This window comes from Eubalaena glacialis, chromosome 4, assembly GCF_028564815.1.
Source record: "Eubalaena glacialis isolate mEubGla1 chromosome 4, mEubGla1.1.hap2.+ XY, whole genome shotgun sequence".
NCBI classification, from domain to species: domain Eukaryota; kingdom Metazoa; phylum Chordata; class Mammalia; order Artiodactyla; family Balaenidae; genus Eubalaena; species Eubalaena glacialis.
The window spans coordinates 44444959-44462635 of NC_083719.1; the positions used below are offsets into that span (position 1 = coordinate 44444959).

The 17677-nt window shown below is 35.5% G+C and overlaps 1 protein-coding gene across 5 annotated transcripts in view; it reads left to right on the plus strand.

Moving 5' to 3' along the window:
- The window catches only part of GPBP1 (GC-rich promoter binding protein 1), a 73237-nt gene that overhangs the window by 14906 nt on the left and 40654 nt on the right, over positions 1-17677 (plus strand). The window lies entirely within an intron of this gene.

Genomic DNA, 17677 nt, shown 5'->3' on the forward strand with positions numbered 1-17677 from the left:
TGATGTCCACTTTGCTCTGTAACCTGTTTTACTAAGGAACTGTCTTGGAAGTTTATTCCATATTAATACCACTAGACCACCAGGGAACTCCCGAGAATGAAAATTTTACATATAAGATCTTTTTCTGTGAACTCTTTATAGTCTTTCCTCATTTTTCTATTGAGTTCTTTTTCTGTTGATTTGTAGCAACATTTTATGTAGGAAGGGAAAAGTCCCTTTATATATGCTTTATGTGACAAGTATTCCCTGCCCCCCCCCCAGTATGATGTTTTCTTTGATCTTGGTTGTGAATTTTATCATATAGATCGCTTTTTGAGTTCATATGTAAATATATTTTTATTACTTCTGTTTTTGTGTGTCATACTTAGAAAGGCCTTCCTTCCCTTTTCTGAGATAATAAAAATTTCCTCTACTTTTTATATGACTTTGCTTTTTTCTCCTTCAAGTCTTTGATCCATTTGATGATTATATTGAGTAAGCTTTGAGGTAGGGTTGTCCCAGCTTTTCTCACATACTAAATTTCTGTATGTGTCGGGTATATGTTGTCTACCAATGATGTTTCTTTCAATTCACATATTAATGTTATGGTGAAGTTGTGGCTTTTAAAGTGGAGTTACGTTAGATAAAAAGGAGTTAAAGAACTATTTAATCTGGAATTAAGGAAACTATATTCTTAAATTTATGGTTTCCTAATTCTAGAAAATTGATTTGAAATGCAAATTATCAAGCCCATTATTCTGTAAATAGGACAGTTGTATTTTAAAAAATGGTTTCTATGCTGTAATTTAGATGAAAAGACTGAGTAAGATTTTTGTGTTTGTAACTCCAAACAGCTGGTTTGGAACTAGCTGTGACACCATGGGTATAACCTCTTCAAGCTAACTTTTTTTTTTTTTTTTTTTAATTTGTAAAATACTTTTTCTTATTAAGAAGATTGAGTTGTAAAGTGTTAACATGGTATCTGCATGTAGATGCTCAGTAAGTATTCTCTTTCCCTTCTCTGTAATGTTTACTTTTGTCAGTAATTTTTTCTCTCTACTTCCCTTCTTAAAAGATTTCTACTGTTCTTTGCTAATAAATCTACTTATGTGGAGTTTCAGCACAAAGTAACCAATTATGGAATTAAATTGATACCACATTCATTGTAATTTAGTCTGGTGGATTTCACGTTTTGGTAGTTTGAGGATAATCATTACCAGTATCGCGCCTCTGTTTTTTTACGTGTAATTGCCATTTCTGATACCTGGGAAGAATGAGCTGATCTACCCCCCTCCCTTCCTCCTGTTCATTCATTCCATACTAGTATGTGTTCTTGTGGAGAAAGTTGTTTAAAGTGGTGTTTTGGTGTATCTGCTCCATAAATGTCATTTTTGTTGATGAATTGTGTTATTCAGAAAACATATGTCAAATATTTTTGTATGAGAAGCTTAATTGTGTTTAATGGAATAGTATATATATATATATATATATATATATATATATGTTGAATCTTTTGATAAGTAATTTGTAGTGAAATGGTTAAGGTTTTTCTTTAAAAATTTTTTTATGCCTTGAATCTTTTCAGTTTTATTGAGATGTAATGACATATATGATTAAGTTTGTGTACAACATAATGTTTTGACTTAACATATATCGTGAAATGATTACCACAGTAAGTTTAGTTATTATTCATTATCTCATGCTGTACATTACACCCTTAGTACTTATCTGGTAACTGGAAGTTTGTACCTTTTGGCCACGCTTATCCATTGGCCTCCTCAGTCCACCTCTGTAACCACAAATCTAATCTCTTTCTATGAGTTTGGTTTTTTTTTTTTTTTTTGGATTCCACATATAAGTAAGATCATACAGTATTTGCCTTTCTTTGACTTACTTTACTTAGCATAATGCCTTCAGAGTTCACCCGTGTTGTCGCAAATGGCAGGGTTTCCTTGTTTGTTTGTTTTTTAGGTTGTACCACAGCTTCTTTATCCATTCATCCATGGATGGAAGAGTTTTAAAAGTGATAGTTGCTTTATCGCATTGAATTAAATTTTGAATGCTTGATATTTAAAGTAGAATTTAAATTCTAAGCCAGTCTTAGTGTGTATTTACCCTACAGTACTGCACAAGTTCATACTGATACTTCCAATTCAATTTTAGGACCACAGGGTTTTTATTTATTGCCTTCTGTCTTACCATGTGTATTTCCTTCCTTCAGTGCTTAGAATCTTGGTTCTCAAGGAGACTTTTGGACTGTTTTTTTTTGTTTGTTTTTTTTTTGGTAATGGAACGCTTTCATGGTAATTTGTTTAGGTTTTCTCTTTACTGGGGATATTTTTAGTAAATTGTATTTTTCTAAAAATTGTCCATTTCTATATTTTCAACTTTATTTACATAGAGTCGTTCAGATGATTTCTTATGATTTTTTGTCATTTTTGATTTTATATTCTAGTAGCTTCTCTATTGATCTCTGCTCTCCTCCGCCCCCCCAGAACAGTTTTGGGATTTATTTGTAGTTCTTCAGCTTTTCCAGTTTGTTAACTATTGGTTTTGTGAATTTGCTTCTTTTCACTTACTTTGTTTTAAAATTACATGTAGAAGAGTCTTTTTGTTGTTTTGATTTTGTTATTTTTAGTTTCATTGAATTGTGGTCAGATAATGCTGTTTGTAGGTATGTTTGAAATTTATTAAAGATTTTTTGGTGGCCTAAGATGGGTGCTTGAAGAAGATATACTTTCTGTATTTGGGGGTTTAGTATTTGATATATAAAATCTGTGAACACCTAAATGAGTATGGTTTAAATATTCTATACTCTTACTAATTTTTTATCCATTAGATTTTTATTGGACTGAGCAAGGTGTGTTCAGGTCTTCTATGTTTTTGTTGTATCACCTGTATTTTCTGGTTTGTAAAAGTGTTTCTTTGTTATTGGGTGCATAAATATTAGAATTATCTTGCTAAACGTACATTTCAGTTATAAAGTGTCTGTCTCCTTTAATGCTTTTTAGTTTGAACGCTACCGTAGCAGTACACTTACTGATCATTTTTTTCTGCATTGTCTAATCTGCCGTTAATCCTATTCAATGTTTTTCATTTCAGATATTATTTTTTTTTATCTTTAGAAGTATCTTCTATATCTTCTGTTTTTCCTTTGTGTTCCTATTTTCCCTTTCCTTAAACATATAGTTGGTTTAATTACCTTGTCTGCTAATTCCATCATATCCATCATTTCTGGATATCTTTCTATAAAGATAGATTTTTTTTCTTGTTATTGGTAGCATTTTCCTGCAGGCCCCCCCCCTTTTTTGCATGCCTGATAATTTTTGATTGAATGCTGAAAATTATGAATTTCATTTTGTTGAGTGCTAGATTTTGTTGTTGGACTTTGCTTTGGGAAACAGTTAAATTGGAATTAGTTGGATCCTTTAAAGAAAAATTCCATGAGAAAATTTACACAAGTAAAACATTCAATTTAGTGAAAATCCTGTAGTGTTAAAATTGAGTTGGCAGGGACTTCTCTGGTGGTCCAGTGGTTAAGACTCCGTGCTCCTAATGCAGGGGGCCCGGGTTTGATCCATGGTCAGGGAACTAGATCCTGCATGCTGCAACGAAGACCTGGCACAGCCAAATAAATAAATAAATATTTAAAATAAAATAAAATAGACACGTGTCTGGTAAAAAAATTTAAAAAAATTGAATTGACGTGCAGACTTTTACTTCTGGCTGTGATGGACTAACAGGCAACCAGATAACCACATTTACCCACTCATCTGAGAAATCTAAAAAGCCAGGCAAAATGTATGAAACAGGCTTTTAGATATTGGTTGACAGGAGGTGGTCAATGTTACAAATGCCCCAGCTCATTGCTTGAAGAAAATTAATAGGTTACAGCACAGGGAGGGTGAATTCAAGCATAGTCTGGTGGTCTTACTAAAAGTTAAGGAGACAACTGAAAATTTGAAAAGGTCGAAGTAGGTAGAACTTGTGGGGCAAAGTATTATAATAGGAAACTTGGCAGGAGAGAGAGCTCAAAAGGGTCCACTCAAGGCTTTGACTTAGGACTGACCTGCACATGCGCATTTGGAAGCGACTGAAGCCAGGGAATAGAGCCACCAGAAAGGAGTAGGTGAAACAATTCCAAAGATTTACATAGGACCAGGAAAAGTCTTTGTTTCCATCAGCCTCAGTGGAAAGACCACCTAATAGATGGAGCACAGGCAGTAAATGGAGTATAGGCAAAGTCTTCAAAAGGATTAGCTCCAATTAGTGGGGCAAAAATTAACTGTAGACTACAAGCTTTTCTGGACCCACCCTAACAAAGATTTTTGCAAGTTTGGTAGGTGAGTAGTTCCAGTATTTTAATTTGTGCTTCTCTTGTTATGAGAGTAGCAGGGCATCTTTTCCTGTTTAATAGTTAATTTTTTTATGGACTGACTAGAAAATGTTGGTCACTGGTCTTTTTCTTTCTTTCTTTTTTCTTTTGGCCTCACTATGCAGCATGTGGGGTCTTAGTTCCCTGACCAGGGGTTGAACCTACAGTCCCTGCAGTGGAAGCGCGGAGTCTTAACTCCTGGGCCGCCAGGGAAGTCCCACTGGTCTTTCTCTTTCCTCCTGGCTGTTAGGAACTGTTTGAGAATGTATTTATCTGCCTCACACTTGATATTTTGGGTATAGCTTTCACGATTCAAAATACTTTTTCCCTCAGCACTTTGATTGCTATTTTGTTGTGTTATAGCAGGAGATCTTTAAGAAGTTTGATGCATTCTGATTTTTTTCCTTCCTTTACAGGAGTGTTCTCTTTTTATCTCTCCTGAAGTTGCTCTTTATCTTTGGGGTTCTGAAAATTCCATTTCGCTAGTTATTTCTTGAATTATTTGTTTCCTTTGTGTTCGTGGTTTTTAGTGGTCTCTCTCCTATTGCCACTTTCCTTAAAATGTTTGATTATTATTTCATATTCAAGAATGAGGTGATAAAAAGCTGTTTGGGACTTTTGTGTATGTGAGCAGTGTTTATTGAATGACTGTTACGTTGAAAGACTCTGAAAAGCCAAATATCTTTGTCGTGTCAGCGCTCATGTTAGCTCTTTATTTGGAGAATCTACCCCGATTCCTTTTTTTTTTTGAGTGATAGTTAGATACTCTTGTGTGCATTCATATACCAGGCAGCAAGCAATTCTCCAATTTTTTGTGGACACACTTATCTGGGTGTTCTACAGTTGAATTCAGTTAGGATTTTCTGACACCAATTACCTGGAGTTAGTATAGACCCTTTAGTGAGACCCTGCAGGTTAAGGGCTCAGTCCCATAGGACTGCCCTTCTGCCCCCAATTCAGATACCAACCTCAAGTAGTAGATTCCCAGGTTACCCACACTTCTGTCTGATTTGGCTGCAAATTGGAGATTCCCATGCCTGCAAAACCCTTCTCCATCCTTAGGTTCCATATTTTGCTGTAATGGTTTACAGAATACAAGGAAACACCACTGTTACTGGTTTATTCTAAAGGATATGCTAGAGGGCACGACTGAACAGCCAAATGAAGAGGTACATAGGGTGAGGTCTGGAAGGGTCCCTGTGGAGTTTGGGGTGTACCACAACCTGGAAGCTCTCTGTACCCCTTCCTTTAGGGTTTTTACAGAGGTTCTAGTACCTGGGCATGAATGGTTAAATCACTGACTTTCAGTGATTCACTCCAAGTTACCAAATAGTTCTTGGGAACTTTGTTCCTGGTTTTCTGTTCAAAAAAAGTTTGCATTTGAATGTTTTATTAATTGTAACACACATGCACTAATGTGCACAAATTTTAAATATACAGCTTGATAAATTCTCACAAAATGAACACACGATGTTAACACCATTTACTAGCATCCCCAAATCTTCTTTGTGTCCCCCTCATTTCCTAACTTTGAAATGTTTTTCATCTTTGGTTTCTCAGCCTCCTTAGCTCTCCACATCCAGTCATCTACTATCACCCACCTGTAGATTGTTTCTGCAGTCTCCCTCTCTCTGCCATTTTTTCCCCACTCCATATCCATTGTTACTACCCCCTTATTTTTATTTTTATTTTTTTGAGTTTTTTCTTTAATTGAAGTGTAGTTGTTTACATCTTTGTTGTTTATCTATTTTATATATGGTGGTGTGCATCTGTTAATCCCATACTCCCAATTTATCCTTCCCCACCTGCCTTTGGTAACCCTAAGTTTGTTTTCTATGTGAGTCTGTTTCTGTTATGTAATAAGTTCATTTTTACTGTTTTTTAGATTCTACATATAAGTGATATAAGATAATATTTGTCATTCTCTGACATATCACTTAGTATGATAATCTCCAGGTCCAACCACGTTGCTGCAAATGGCATTATTTCATTCTTTCTTACGGCTGAGTAATATTCCATTTTGTGTGTGTGTGTGCGTGTGTGTGTGCACACATCTCCTTTATCCTTTCATCTGTTGATGGACATTTAGGTTGCTTCCATGTCCTGGCTATTGTAAATAGTGCTCCTGTGAACATTGGGGTGCATGTATCTTTTCGAATTAGAGTGTTCGTGTTTTCTGGATATATGCCCAGGAGAGGGATTGCTGGATCATATGGTAACTCTTTTTAGTTTTTAAAGGAACCTCCATACTGTTTCCACAGTGGCTGCACCAATTTACATTCCCAGCATCAGTGTAGGAGGGTTCACTTTTCTCCATACCCTCTCCAGCATTTATTATTTGTAGACACTGTGGTGATGGCCATTCTGATCAGGTGAGGTGATACCTCATTGTAGTTTTCATTTGCATTTCTGCTAACACTTAATGATGTTGAGCATCTTTTCATGTGCCTGTTGGCTGTCCGTATATCTTCTTTGGAGAAAAACTTATTTAGGTCTTCTGCTTGTTTTTTTTTTTGTTATTGAGTTGTGTGAGCTGTTTGTATATTTTGGAAATTAAGCTCTTGTTGGTCACATTGTTTGCAAATATTTTCTCCCAGTCCGTAGGTTGTCTTTATGGTTTCCTTTGCTGTGCAGAAGCTTATAAGTTTAATTAGGTCCCATTTGTTTATTTTTGCTTTTATTTCTGTTGCCTTGGGAGACTGATCTAAGAAAATATTGGTACAATTTATGTCAGAATGTTTTGCCTATGTTCTCTTCTAGGAGTTTTATGGTGTTATGTCTTATATTTAGCCATTTTGAGTTTATTTTTGTGTATGGTGTGAGGGAGTGTTCCAACTTTATTGAATTGCGTGTATTACTCCCTTACTCTTGCTCTCTTTATTTCCATTTTTTATAAGAGAGCTTTGAGTTTGGCTTTTATATTGTAGTTTTTAGAAAGTTGAGGGAAGCTCTTTTCCATTGGAATTGAACTCATGAATAGTCCTTTAAAAAAATTAAGTAATGAAACTTCTGAAAACATTTGTTATGAATGGGTGGTAATGGGAACTAAAGTTCTAGATTTTAATACCTTTTCCTCTCCAGGTGATTTACTGAATCCTCCCCATCCCCTTTATTTTACAACAAGCTACCAGATTTATTTTCTGAAAGCACATTTCCACACATGTAATTGCAACTTTAAAACTTCTGAGTACTTCCCTTGCCTGCTGAATGTAGTTCAGATTTCTTATTCCTGTGTGCTGTTCAAAGCACGCTGCTTACTGTCCCCAGAGTATTTTCTCTACTCGGTTTTAGATATACCTGGCATATTAAGTGGTGTTTGGTTGACCTGTTCATTACTGGCTTGATGTGTTGAGAGTATAGTGACTAGATTCATTAGTTCAGATATATTTGTAACAGAATGGTTTAGTACCATTTAGAAAGGAAGCCCCCAATAGTTTTAAGAGACCTGTTCAGAGATATTCCATGCTTACTCTAAATTCTTCACACAGAGTGACTGATTGCTTCAGACTTTTTATTTTTTAGAATTATGTTACTGGCCAAGGTGTGGGGGCAGGCGGGGAGAAACAGTGATAAATTCCATTTCCTTCCTGCATCAGTGCTGGAGAGGGTAATTTTGTTTTCTGCTTAATTGAAATAAAACATTAAGCATTATGGTTTTGTGTCTTGGGCTAAATAAAATAAGTTTGAACATATTAAATAAGAAAGACTATCTTTGAATCTTAGGGGACGGTCATTTAGAAGTTTCTTGTAGTATATAATATCCTGGTTTTTAAGAATATCCAATTCTACATTATATGAGACATTGTCAGTTGTATCCAAGATATTTTTTCTTAACCATAGTCATATATACTTACGTTCTTTTTTGTTCATGTTGATATTCCAGCTGAACTAAGTCATCGCTGGAATTTTACATTGTTATAGCAGTGTTTTCTCACACACATGGTTTAAGAAACACATAGGGTAAACCAGTCATCTCTTGCTGCAAGGTTATTTTACTTGATGGTAAGTAACTTAAAATTTTTTATATTAAAACATACATGGATATATTATAGTATAATGCAGAAATTTCATAAGTTTGTAAAAAAATAGGACTTGAGGATGAGTTATTTTGATTACTTTCTGAAAATACATTTTGGTGGGGCAGGAGAATGGATTTGTTATTAGCTTTAAGTAATTTCTGTGGGAAAGTTTGAGAAATATACTGGTAGTGAACAAAGAACATGGCTTTTGAGGCAGAAGAATCTGAGTTCATATTACTGGCTGTGTAGCTTAGCTGTAAATTATTTATCTCTTCTGATTCTGCCCACTTTTCAGAGAACATATCTAAGCTGATCCCAGCGTATATATTTTTTTACGTATGTATGTTTACTCTATTTGAACCCTGATAACGTTGGCACTTTTCTTACGGTTAAATGCTTCAGATAAATAATTTACTTATACCTTTTCTGATAAAGGATTTGAGGCAGCAACCTTGTTTTCCAGTTATTAGCTTGTTAGCTGTTAGAAGGAAAACTGCCCTTGTATATTCAGTGTTTAGTACTTGTTTTTGCTTACATTGGCTGTTTAGTAAATGAGTTGATTTGAATTAAATTTTATGCCATTTAGTCCATATTGTTTGAAGTATAATTCTGAATTAAAGTTTACCTTTACCAACCTTTAAAAAAAAAAAATCTCATTCAGGGATGACTTAAACTGTTTAGTTTTGTGAGGGAAAGAGAAGCTCAATGAGTAAAAATTTGTTTATAGAGTAAGGCTTATTTTTTTGTAGTGGTGCATTTTATATGAAAATTAAGTCAGCTCATTATAAGTTTTGGAGTACTTCAGTTACGTTTTGTGTATTAAACCTAAAAACTTGAGAATTGAAAGCATGCTGTTTCCAGTGTTTTTCTCCTTAAATAAAATTCTTTTTTGTAGGGGTGAAAGTAGCAATTTTCCATATGTAGCAATTTAACAAATAAAAACAATTCTCATAACATTCCTCTTCTGTTTTTTTTATGATTTTTTTTTTTCACGTAAGTAAAGCATAGAAAGGTTCTGAACAGCTTAATGAGGTAAGCTGAGGGGGATAGGGGGGTCTAACAAAATTCCAGGTTAAAGCAAGCATTAATAATATGAAACTTCTTAAAGGATGGAAATTTCTAATAGTCTAGATTTCTTGTGAAATTTGCTAATGTTGTTTTATATTTGAGAGAGTCTAATCTGTAATTTTGAGTTTGATAACAGAAGATATTGGACACTGTGTCATGACCAAAACTGCAAAAAATAGTAAAGTAATAGATTATTTTGCTTCCTTTAGAGGTCATGTTCCATAGGCAAGGATTTTTTTTCTTCTTGGTAAATATTTATTACAGTATTTACCGTCTTTTCCTGATTATCATTACTTTAAGTGCTTGTGTAAGAACAGGATTCTAGGCCTTGCTTAAGACCTGTTGAATCAGACTCCATAGGGGAGGGGCCTCTTACTTTTTATTAGGGAAGTCTGGAAATCACCTAGTGCTTACTAAATATTAATAAAACTTTATTAATGGTGTTGCAGTAGTGAAGTAGACAAAACTGAATGGAATAAAATGTCAAAGTATACTTTCAAAAGTTAAAAACATGACTCAAAAATATAGAATAAATGTGTCACAGCGTCATCATTTTTAAAAAATGATTTTTCTTGACTTGCATAACATGATTCTTGAAGATTATGGGCCAGTTGTTTTAGTACATGTAATGTCTCTCAAGTTAGCTTTTCTCCTGTTTAGACAGGCTGTGCTTCTTTATCTTTGGTTAGGATATTATAAAAGTGAAGTGGTGCTGTGTTTTGCTCATTGGCAGGCAATTTCAGTTTGTTCTGTTACTGATGATTCACTTTGATCTGTTGATTAAGGATTTCCCAGGCTATTTGCCAGGCCATTTCACTGCAAAACTGTAGTAACTTTTCTTTTTTTGAGGTTCTTAGAAATTGAATAAATAATGTCTTCCTCCTAAAATTTTTCAGTGTATGTATTCATCTCTCTGGATTCATATGCTTTATTCAAGGTGTTGTAATACAGCACTTTTATTTATTTTTATTGAGGCAAAAGTCACATTACATGAAATTGACCGTTTTAAAACGTATAATTCACTGACATTTAGTACATTCACAATGATGTGAAATCACCAGCTTTACCAAGTTCCAGAACATTTTCATCACCCCAAAAGAAAAATCTGTATCCATTTAGCAACCAGTACCCATTCATTCCTCCCTCCCAACAGTCCCTGGTTGTCTGCTTCTTGTCTCTATGGATTTGTCTATCTTGGATATTTCATAAAAACTGGGATTTTGCAACATGTGATCTGGCTTCTGGATGTGTCTGGCTTCTTCTTCTTAGCATGTTTTCATGGTTGATCCTAATAGAATGTGTCTTTTTCTGTTGAATACATACACAAGTTGTGTTGAGTATGATGTTAGCTGTGGTTTTTTCATAGATGTTCTTTATCAGGTTGAGTGTTTTTATCATGAAAGGGTGTTAGATTCTGTCCAGTGCCTGTCTGCAGCAGCTGAGATGATCATATGGTATTTTTCCTTCATTTTGTTAATGTGGCATATTATTATTATTGAAAAATTTAAAAAAATTGAAGTACAGTTGATATACAGTGTCATGTTAGTTTCAGATGTACAGCATAGTGATTCGGTATACATACATATAAATATCCCTTTTCAGATTCTTTCTCTTATAGGTTATTACAAAATATTGAGTATAGTTCCCTGTGCTGTATATAGTAGGTCCTTGTTCATTACAGTGTGGCCTATTATTGATTGAGGGTCCCTTTTATGCCACCAGTTGCCTTTGGCCTTTGGCTCCCTGCTTTGCAGATTCTCTGCTTTTGACAGTTTGGGTATGTGTCTTGGTGTGAATCTTTTTGTGTTTATCTTTCTTGGAGTTTGGTTAGATTCTTGGATAAGTATATTCTGTGTCTTTAGTTAATTTGATAAGTGTTTAGGCATTATTTCTTCAGAGACTCTTTCTGCCCCCCTCCTTTTCTCTGCTTCTGAAACTTTCATTATCTGTATGTTGGTATGCTTGATGGTGTCCCACAGGTCTTTTCGGCTTTGTTCAGTTTTCTTTTTCTTTTTTTTTTCTTCCAGCTCCTTAGACTGATAATTTTAATTGACCTCTTCAGGTTCTCTGATTCTTCTTTCTGCCGGCTCAAATCTGCTGTTGAAACTGTCTAGTGAAATTTTCATTTCAGTTATTGTACTTTTTGGCTCCAGAATTTGTTTGGTTCTTTGCTGTAATTCCTGTCTCTTTATTGATATTCTATTTGTTGAGACATTGTTCTCCTGGTTTCCTTTAGCTCTTTGTATTTAAGACAATTGATGTCTGTTCATCATCAGGGACAGTGTCTGCTAATATCACAACCTCCCCTCCACGTTGCCCCGCCACAGTGGGCCATACTTCATTGTTTCTTTGCACGCTTTGTAATTTTTGTTAGAAAATCGAACATTTTGAATATTGTAATTTGGAGACTCTAGGGATCAAATGTTTTTTTCCCCCATCCTTGGGGGTTGCTTGCTGTGGGTTGTGGTTTTGTGTTCATTTAGTGACTTTTCTAAACTATTTCTGAAAGTCTGTATTCTTTGTGTTGGTTAGTTTCTGAAGTCTCTGTTCCTTAGATTGCGGTCACCTAGTGTTTTGTTGTTGTTTGAGATAAATAACATTTTAATGAAGTTTAAATTAATGCAAAAAAATACATGATGAACAAAATATAAAAGTTATCAGGGTCAGTATATTATCTTGTCTAAAGGTTGCAAATCCTTCACATATGGGCCAAGCCAGAAACCATCTTGGTGCTCACAGCACAGGTGAGACAGGTTGCAGCCTTTAGTAAGACTTTACTAAAGGTTCAGTGGTTACAAAAAGTAGTTTCAGTGCAATACAATAGCAGTTTTATTTCAGCTGTCCATGGATACTGCTGTTCTCCGAGCTCTTCAAACAAGAGCCATCTTTACCTTGTCAGCTAGTGTTTTGTTGCAGATGCATGCCTGGAGCCAAAAGGGAATAAAAATAAAGGGAAAGGAAAAAAATAAGAACTCTCCCACTTTTTTCTTATTGTATCTGTGTTAGGGCATTTCTTTACACACTGTTTATAACTGTCTTAGCTTTCATGTACTGGTTTTGCTGAACCTAATGATCAGCCAGGGGTGAAAGCTTAGGACCTTCTCAGGTTTTTTTTTTTTCTGAGCATGCAACTTGCCCTGAGCATTGGTGTGGTTTTCTAATTTCCCTTATAGGGCATGAGGGAGTTTGTTGCAATGCCATAACTCTGCCCCACCTTCCACCCAATTCCCACTCAGCCTTTTCTCCCAGGCTTTGGGTGTGCTATTGTTCACTGAATTGTAAACCTCTGTCCTTGGCAGGGGGTTCTGCATTTGCCTTAGAATGTTTTGGAGGATTGCTCTCTGCTTGACACATTTTCCTTCCCTGTTAGGCAAAACAAAGGCAAGTGCCTCTCCTCGGTCCTCACATAGCCCCCAGACAGGTTTACACAGACAAACATAATTCTGTGAGAATAAGGTCTACTCTGCTCACTCTGGAACCAGAGACCAGAGCCCTACACTGGGTCTTCAAAACCTCCCTTGTGCCCTGGAGAAGATGTGGGTCAAGGGCAAGTGAAAATGCCATAAAGCTTTACTATTACTTTAAAGTTTTCATTTTCTTGATTCAGTGCTACCCTAATTGTTGTAAACCTTTGACTTTTTCAGAGTTCTGATAAAGTTGGTTCTGACAGATTTTGCTTGATTTTTTGGTGTTCGTGTGGAGGGGTAGGCTCTTGGAGTTCTGTATTTCACCATTTGTGTTGATGTCCTTCCCGTATATTTTCTCATTTTTAACGCTCAAGTTGTCCCTGATTTGACCAATGGGAGCTCACTCAAGCTGGTTTCTGTGTCCTTTTGATATTTCCCAGTCGTTATTTGGACACTACTTTGGTTTTTGCCACAACAAAATATTCCAGACTTACTTTGTCATCTTTTCCTAGCCCTGGAATCAGCTGTTCATTTCTCAAAAAAGCCCTGGTTTCTTTCATTGGAAAATGGTTTTTAGAAGACAAGACCTGGATGTTAAGTATGCTTGTTGCTATTGGAGTGTCACTATGCTCAGGCCTGGCCCGTTCAGTGCTCAGAGCTGGGGAAGAGGAGGGATATATATACATATATACACACACACACACACATTTATCTTTATGATATATATGAATATTAGTATTTTATTAATATGTGACTTGTGTTAATCATACAACACATCATTCACTCTAGTTTTCATCCTTTCCATTATTAGTTCCCGTCTTCTTTAACAGTATGAAACTTATTAGCTTTCATCATTCTAAATATATTTATTTGATCGTTCTCCTTGTATATAACCAATTTTTTATTGTAGCCCCAGCTGCCACTTCCATGTGGATACGCTTCTCTCCCTGCTTAGTCTTATAACTCCTTATTCTAGCTGCTTCCTTTCTACTGCATGGATGCCTTCCTCTTTTTGGGCTCACTGCCCCATCCCTGGTTGTCCCTTCTTCATGGATGTCCTTTGTTGCTCTGCTTTGATGCTGACATCCTGTCCTGGGCCAGTTTCATGTGTTGATACCCTCTCATCCCTACTCTGGCTCTAACACTTAGTTTTAGACCCTTGGCTCCTTTGCTCTGCCCTGTATAATGGCTTTAGGCCTGAATTGGGAAGAAGACTACTTTTTAAAGGAAATCTGTTAATGTATTAAACTAAGCTTACTAAAGGAGTATTCCACAGGTTTACTATTAAGAGAACTAAAGATGACTATGAATAGTGGTCTTCTGGTTCTTGCTTTCCTAATGAAGGAATGTTAGCTGTTTAATGTTGGAAAAACTTAACCTTATTCAAGGGTTGTTATAAAACTATTATGGTGGTGAAGGGTACTAGTTTTTTTAAAAATAACTTTAACAGTGTTCAGGATGAATTTTATTAGGTAAGTAAGTAGTAGTTATCTTAATTTTAATGAAGAGAGGAAACTGAGACTCAGCCTAGTAACTGGTTGAGCTGATTTGAATCCAGGCCTGTTGGACTCTGAAGCCCATGTTCTATTTTTCTTTTTCTAAAAAATATTTTATTTATTTTTGGCTGCGTCAGGTCTTAGTTGTGGCATGTGGGATCTTTTGGTGTGGCATGCGGGCTCTCTAGTTCTGGTGCAGGCTCAGTAGTTGCGGTGTGCGGGCTTAGTTGCCCCGCAGCATGTGGGATCTTAGTTCCATGACCAGGGATCAAACCCGAGTCCCCTGCATTGGAAGGCAGATTCTTAACCACTGGACCACCAGGGAAGTCCCCCCATGTTCTTTTTTTAACGATGATCTGTATTCTGCCTCTAGTTAGAATGCTTTAGCTATTGGTTGATTTGGGGTGTTTTTGATAGGCTTCGTGACTTTTAAAGCTTATTTATCTGAAATATAAACCGTTATAAAGATGTAAGTTTGATGCTCATTCTTTGGCACAAATTTTGTGGATTCAGAAGTAAAACATTACCAGAAATAGGAAAGTCCCATCTATTTGTGTATTTCTTGCCAAAGTATATTAGTTTTCAATTCAAAGAACTATATTTGGGACTTATAAGTAGTTAGTGGTCTTTTTTTTTTAAAGTCAGGCATGTACACTTAGAACGTATAGAGTTTAGATTTGGGTTATTTCAGAACCAGTGTTCCCCTGGTGGATTTTTATTGTCAGTGGTGAACAAGTTGTAAATTGGGTGAGATGAGAAATTAGGATTTTCATACTGGCAGCATTTTTCCCTCCCTCCCTCCCTCCCTCTTTCTCTCTCTTTCCTTCTTTCTTTCTACATTCTGAGGTATGTTAGGTTTCAACATGATGAAATTTTGGGCAGGGGGGCTGGGAAATGGACACAGTTCAGCCTATAACATACAGGGAAAGGAAGATGGAATGAAATCAGATGGCATAAAGGACAGTTAAAAGGAAATGGAGGGGGAAAGTGGCGGGGGTGGTGGTGGTGGGATGAATTGGGAGATTGGGATTGACATATATACACTAATGTGTATAAAGTAGATAACTAATAAGAACCTGCTATATAAAAAATAAATAAAATTCAGAAATTCAAAGGAAAGAAAGAGAAAATGGATAGGGTGGACCTTTTAAACTTTAATTTGCTTTTATATGTGTAGGGGGTAAAATTTCTTTTCTACCTTCCTAGATTCTCTGGCTGGGGCCCTGTAAATTAGACTGAGGAAAGACAGATTAACAAGAGAAAACAAACATAAGTTTATTAGCTTGTCCTCACACCTGGCAGTACTTAGAGAGAGTAACTCAAAGAGATGAGTAGAATTTGGGATCTCTATACCTAACTTCACAGGGAAAAAGGATACTTAATAGAAAAAGCAAATGACTTTTGAGAAAAGATAGATAACTGGGTCCTTAGGAGTTTGTGGCAATGTCTGGGTGTGGTGGTGCTGGATTTTTTTTTTTTTTTTTTTTTTTGTCTCCCAAAAGGAGAAGATTAGAGTTGCTCCAGGGGACTGGATTAATTAATTCTTTTGGGAGGCTCTGCTTTGAGGTAGGTAAGAGATTTCAGGAACTCGCATGCCTTCAGCTCAAAATTTTTCTCATGTCCAAGTGGCATATTTTGGGGATAGCATATCCTGATGCTTTCACACACTTGTGTAAATGTCCTAATTTAGCTAGTATTGCTCTTTACCTTTTTTCAGAACAGGAAAACCTATGCCATTAGCTATCCATGCTTTATTCTTTAAGAACTCGATTTAAATTAGAATTCATAAGGACATTGCAGAAACAGAGACAGTAGTAGTGGTTTGCCTCCTAGGGATAAGTTTTAGAATATAACTTCTCATTTAACCATCATTTGGGATGAGACCCTGTATAAAATGAAAAAGCTTTAAATTATTGGTTATTTTATTTAGGTCCTTTGGAGTTTTGGTGAATTTTTATTTGGAACAAGCTATAAAAATAATTTTTCATTCTCATTGAGTTATTGGACCTGTAATTTTAAGAGTTTCCAACAAAAAGTTTCTAAAAAGTTGTTGGAAAAGTAACATCCTATCACAGACACCTCAAAACAGTATTTAGCTTCATGTCAAAATAGATAATAAAAATTTTTATACATTCTAAAACACTTGAGTTTTCATTTTTATTTTAGAAGACTTTAAAATATAATGTATGGTGGTGGTAGAATTAGAGCTCAAAATGTCCAGATTTTTGTGTAGTTCATTTTGATTTAGGTACAGCCTTAAAATATTGCATTTGTTTCGTAAGTGTTTTATTGGTATTGGTAAATTGTATCAGGGTTTTTTTTTTTGTTTTTTGGGTTTTTTTCCTTAACCTTTCTTGTAATGAACCAGTACAGTTTGGGATAGAAGTAGAATGTTTCTGTAGTATCTTGACAATTTTTAAAGTATTTTAGGAAATTGGTATGACGAATTCTGCCATGGCACTTACTTATATTTGAAAGAATTTTGAAAAAGGAAGATTAACAATGGTATTGATCATTTTGCTTTTTAAAGTTCTACTTTTGAGATTATTATACAGTTGTAAATATGAAACATTTATTAGTAAACTTAGACATTAATGTTCAGAAAATTTGATTTCTTCATTGACTAATATGTAAGCTCTATATTGAAATGAGTACAGTTGCCCAGTTGGCTTCTCCCTCATTTTAAAAAACTATGAGTTTACTGTGTTTAGATTTGGCTGGCAACTTGAAATTTTTATTGATGCAATTGAGAGAGCCTTCCAAAAAGTTAAGTTTAGAATGCAAGAGCAGTGGATACCCATTGTGATGATTGTAATTTAAAAAAACCCTTTTAATTATGGAAATTTTCAAACATATGTGTAAGTAGAGAGACTATACACCTACTTGTACTAACATTTATAAGCATATGGACAACCTTATTTCAGTGACACCCGTATTCAGTGTTCCCTGTTTTTTTTTTTTAAAGCAAATTCCAGATGTACTGATTTAATTGCGAAGACTTCTGTGTATGTCTTTTTATGTACAGATGACCCTTGAGCAGGGTGGGGGTTGGGGTGCTGTCCATCCATGCAGTTGAAAAGTCTGACTTGAAAAGTCAGATCTTTACAGTTGGCCCTCCACACCCGATGCTCCACATCCTTGGATCCAACCAACCTCAGGTCGTGAAGGGCTATAGTATGTATTTAGTGAAAAAAAAAAAATCCATGTATAAGTGTACCCTCACAGTTCTAAACCTTGTTCTTTAAGGGTCCACTGTACCAGCATTGCACTAACAGTCATCACATCTAAAATGATTAGTAATTTCTTAAAGTCATTTAATATTCAGCTCATGTT